We start from the raw sequence: 5475 nt of genomic DNA on the forward strand, positions 1-5475 counted from the left end.
CAGTTGGAGGTCCGCTAATTGCATATCCCTGCACTATAAGGTATCGGTATCATTTACATATCTAAACGTTATTCGCATATGCAGATTATGTAAATCATCTACATGAAACTGGTGAGAAAACAATTCTGTAAAAATAAATTAAAGAAAGTTAAAAAGCTCCTGTTTTCCTCCAGTGATGATGTAAAAAATAGGATTATGGGGTATAAAAAAGGAGCAAAATAATAACATAAATATAAAGATGTCACAAAAGTCTCTCTGTAAGTACGAATTGGTAGACAGTCCCCCACCCCCACACCTATGTCCTGGGACCACCAACCATCCTTCTCTTGGGGTTGAGCTACTGGCCAATGAACGTCTTAGTGAGGGCAGTACAGCTAACACCACTGACAACACATAAGTACCCCTAGTGAGCAATCACTAGAAAAGGTACAATTTTTGGCACCCCATTATAATGAAAGTAAAAGAAAAAGAAATGACACGTAGAGACCAAAACCAGCCACTAGAGGGCTGAATTTAAAATACATTTTTCACACCTGCCTGTAGGGCCGGGCCTGTTGGCTACAACCAGGGAAACATTTATTAATCCTGGTCATTGTACTGCACAATGGTCACTCCTTCACTTCATTCTCCCCACTTTCCTATTTATTTTACCCCATTGTTTGTAACTTTTTTGTTTGATGTGTTACACGTTTGTCACTGTGTGATGCGTAGAGTGTGGGTCCTTGGGGCTACCTTGAAAATCTTGGGATGAGGAGGTGGACACGACCTTTTGGCTTAATTCACCCTCTCATGGGGTCTCCCTTCGGGGGGGAGCCCCCACTGAGTACTTGGGTGGGTCTGTTTTGGCAGACCCTCCAGAGAAAAGGGGGTCCCGTCTGGTTTTAGAGGGAAGTACATCAGGTCCCCGCCTGGAGCCTAATGCCCCGGGGGATCAGGGTAGAGTCATTCCTATGGGGGACTAGTGTAACACCTGTTGCACGTTTTGTGTCACCTCCTTATGTGTGCGCACGTTTTCTGCCACCGGGTGGAGTTTTTGGTTGTGTGCATTTCACACGCCACAGGCTTTTTAAAAAGAAAAGACAACATATAAGTACCACTAGTGAACAATCACTAGAAAGGTACAATTTTGGACACCCCATTATCATAAAAGGTAAGAAAATAAATCCCTTTTTTTACCTGTAGCTACCGTGGATATCTCCTAATCCTGCCCAGTTTAGGAGATAGCGCCTGAATCGGCAATGTGCCAACGTCATCGGCACATGTGCACTGAAGCAACGGCCCATACGTGCCATTGCTTCAGCTGATGTGCCGTTACCGGCAGCTCCGACGCGCATGACGTCATCACGGCTTCGGCCAATCACAGCGCCGGAGCCCGCGATACCCAGAAATAACTCCGTGTCGCCGGGAACCGCACACTAGCTCGTTATGCCTTTTTTTTAATAGGCAACTACTATGCTGACCTGTAGAGGCCAAAACCAGCCACTAGATGGCAGTACATAACACAAGACATGAAAGGACACATTATAAACAGATGATTCACATCGCTGCCATTGTACCCATTACAGATAAAAAATGAAATTACTTTCCAGGTACAATAATACGCCTTATACAATATTGCAGAAGGAAATTGAAACCTTTTATCTTAAGTACAATAACAACATCTTAGAATATAATTTGACTGACTCAGCCGGGAAGGTTCTACAGCGATCTTCTCGTCTTTGTTGTAGACTCCATTCCTCATTCTGTATTTCACGTTCTCTAAACACGTCTTCCTCTACAGATATCCCTCGCTGTGTTAAAGGAGAAGTACGGGAAAAGCTCATTTGGCTGTACCTCTCGTGGCTCACAGGACTGCAGTCCATTTTGCTGTCCTGTGACCCGTTTTTCAGCAGACAGCGGGCTAAATCCCGCTGTTGGCAGAGAGACAGTCCAGGCTGGGACAAGATCCTGACAATTTGGATCACCCACAACCCCGGACAAGCACCTGGCTTAGCCTCTCAGTGAGTCTATAAGCCAGCGGCCCCCTCCACAGCGAAAGGGGGGGGATGGGGCGGGGGCAGAGAGCCATGAGAACCGAGCGATCTGTGGTCTTTGATCGCTCGGTTCTCAGTCTTAGAGCCGCAGGGGGCTGATGCTGTATCCACCTAGATATGTATGATTCTCGAGAAGAAGAAAAAAAATGCAGAACTTCTCTTTTAAAGGGGTTGTAAAGGTAAACGTTTTTTCACCTTAATGCATTCTATGCATTAAGGTGAACAAACATCTGACAGTGCCGCCCCCCAACCCCCCCGTCTTACTTACCTGACCCCTCGAAAGTCCTGTGCTCACCTCCGACATCCTCTTCGCCGCTTATTGGCTAGAGTGGATGGATTGAAAGCATCGGCTGTATCACGGGAGCGCGCCCGCAAGTACTTCTCACCATGTGAGGGAGCTTGCATGAACGTGAGAAGTACTTGCGGGGGGAAGTCGAGACAGCCGCAGAGGGACACCAGAAGAGCAGGTTCGGGGCCACTCTGTGCAAAACGAGCTGCACGGTGGAGGTAAGTATAACATGTTTGTTATTTTTTTTTTAAAAATCCCTTTACAACCGCTTTAAGTTTTATATCAGATCCCGCTGGTTGTACTCATGTGGAACGAATGTGTTTTCTGCCAGTAAATCCCTTATACAGTCCACTTCCTGTTTCTTGTCTGGTCCTTATCTTAGACTCATGACATCACAGCTCTCTCTCTCTCTCTGGTGAGGGTTTGCCAAGAAGGGAGGGGGAGGAGTCATAGGAAGGCCAATGAGAGCTGCAGAGCTGGAGGTGTGCATCTATGTAAATGAAGGAAGTGGACAGACAGCAGCTTCAGCTTCCCACAGTTAAAATTGCTGCAGCCAGACTCAGTGGGAGGGAGATTTCTGCAGCATTTGTGGCAAGTACAGAATCACAGTATATATATATAAAATAATATGCTAAGTGGTTGGAGGGAAGCTTCAGAATGGCAAAGATGTTTTTATTACAAATGATGTGAGCAGACTGCCATTCCTCTTTAAAACCTGGCCTGTTAGTGGGTCCCGAGGACAGGAGTTGCGAACCACTGCTCTATAGGGTACCGGTATCGTTTACATATCAAAACCTCATTAGTATATGCAGATTATGTAAATTAGCCACAAGTAACTCTGATGAGAAAACAATATAATAAAACAAAAAATAAATAAATAAAACACGTATTTTTCTAAGAAGTAATGTAAAAATAGGATTATGGGGTATAAAAATATAAAAAAAAAAAAAAAAAGAGCAAAATAAACAAATATAAAAAGATGTCACAAAAGTCTCTCTAACCAGAAATTGGTAGACAGTCCCCCACCCCCACACCTATGTCCTGGGACCACCAACCATCCTTCTCTTGGGGTTGAGCTACTGACCAATGAACGTCTTAGTGAGGGCAGTACTGCTAACACCACTGACAACACATAAGTACCTCTAGTGAGCAATCACTAGAAAAGGTACAATTTTTGGCACCCCATTATAATGAAAGTAAAAAAAAGAAAATAATGAAATGACATGAGATAATGACATGTAAAGACCAAAACCAACCACTAGAGGGCTGAATATAAAATGCATTTTTCACACCTGCCTCTAGGGCCGAGCCTGTTGGCTAGAACCAGGGAAACATTTATTAATCCTGGTCATTGTACTGCACAATGGTCACTCCTTCACTTCATTCTCCCCACTTTCCTATTTATTTTACCCCATTGTTTGTAACTTTTTTTGTTTGATGTGTTACACCTCAGTATAATGAAGGTAAAGAAAAGACATGAGATAATGACCTGTAAAGGCCAAAAATAGACACCAGCTGGCACTATATTATTACTAATAATAACAGTACATGATGGAACACATTAATTATTATTTATATAACAGCAACAGTTTGCAATGCTTTTTCTAGGGCCGGCCATCTGGCTAGGGCTAGAGATTTATTTTTATTCCTGGCCAATGGGGCTGCCATGGTATCTCACTATATGGCACACGAACTTATCCACGTCCCTTTCTGGTGTGTTTGTGGCAGCACTTTTTGCACAGCAGGTATGCACCTTCTCACTCCCCCATTAGGTGGGTCTATACCAGAAACCTGTGCAGCAGATACAGGCAACTGCCCTTTTTGTATCACCCAGGAGGGAACTGTTTTCTGGGAGTGCCCCTTTGCACAGGGCCTGTTGAGGGCCTTGGAACCCGAATTTAAAGTGGTGTTGCACATAAAAAAAAAAAAAAAAAGGTAAAAAAAAAAATTTGAATTAATTTTTTATTTTTTTTAACTCACCTCTAAATGGCTGTTGCTAGGGGGTCCCTCATAGTCTGCCTCCTTCAGTGCCTGGGCTCCTGACGACACTTCCCCCTCGGCGCAGGAACGGCTCAGCTCTGCCCCCCCGACGGGTCCCCCTGCACGTGACGGGTCCCAGATGACTGCGCGGCTCAGTTGGCACATGCGCAATGGGTGCCTGGCTGTGAAGCCACAGCTGGGTGCCCACAGTTAGAATGCCAGCCCTGCCAAGGAGAGAACGAGCGGGGCTTTGTTCCCCCGCATCGCTGGACCCTGGGACAGTTAAGTGTCCGATTATTAAAAGTTAGCAGCTGCAGTATTTGTAGCTGCTGATTTTAATTTTTTTTTTTTTTTTTTTTTTTAACCACTACAATACATTCACCCCCTTCCTTCCCAGCCCAATTTTCAGCTTTCATCGCTCTAGCGCTTTCAGTGACAATTGCGCGGTCGTGCTACACTGTACCCAAATGAAATTGTTATCATTTTGTTCGCACAAATAGAGCTTTATTTTGGTGTTATTTATTCACGACTCCGTTTTTTTTTTTTTTTTGCGATATAAGCGCAAAAATAGCGGAAATTTGGGAAAAAAACAATATTTTCTTTTTTCTATTTGAAAAGAAATCCAATAAAATCAAATTTTGTCATAAATTTAAGCCAACATGTATTCTGCTACATGTTTTTGGTAAAAAAAAATTCCGTTAAGTGTATAATAATTGGTTTGTGTGATCACGGACATATGTACGCAAATGATCATGTACATATGTGTGCAGGTGATCACGTACATATGTGTGCAGATAATCATTGGGACATGTGATTTTAGTGGGACATATGTGGGGGACATGTTTTTATTATTAGGGACATGTGTTTTTATTATTTGGGGACATGTATGTTTTGGGGACATGTGTGTTTTGGGGACATATGTGGGGACTGTGTTTGTACTGTGTGGTGTGTTGTGTGTTTACACTACACTGATGATCAGTGAGTAAAAAGCTGTAAAAAGCAGCTCATACTCACTGATCATCAGCCGGCTGCAGCGATCTGCTCTCCTCTCCTCAGCGGTGACTTCCGTGTGAGGAGAGGAGAGCCGATTGCCTAGCAACCGGCTGTTTGTTTACATCAGATGACGGTCGTGATTGGACACGGCCGTCATGTGATCAGGAGGGCCAATCACAG

The 5475-nt window shown here is 44.0% G+C and overlaps 2 non-coding genes across 2 annotated transcripts; both read left to right on the forward strand.

Annotated features, from left to right (window-relative positions):
* The first annotated feature begins 314 nt into the window (after nucleotides 1-314).
* Nucleotides 315-443, forward strand: LOC143925868 (U4atac minor spliceosomal RNA). Its single transcript, XR_013262083.1, has one exon. It is a non-coding gene; the product is annotated as a U4atac minor spliceosomal RNA (small nuclear RNA).
* Nucleotides 444-3375: 2932 nt separating this feature from the next.
* Nucleotides 3376-3504, forward strand: LOC143925866 (U4atac minor spliceosomal RNA). The gene has a single exon (XR_013262082.1). It is a non-coding gene; the product is annotated as a U4atac minor spliceosomal RNA (small nuclear RNA).
* The last annotated feature ends 1971 nt before the right edge of the window (nucleotides 3505-5475 follow it).

Source organism: Lithobates pipiens, unplaced genomic scaffold (genome assembly GCF_037356315.1).
Source record: "Lithobates pipiens isolate NorthernLeopardFrog02 unplaced genomic scaffold, aLitPip1_a1.2 Scaffold_22, whole genome shotgun sequence".
NCBI lineage: Eukaryota > Metazoa > Chordata > Amphibia > Anura > Ranidae > Lithobates > Lithobates pipiens.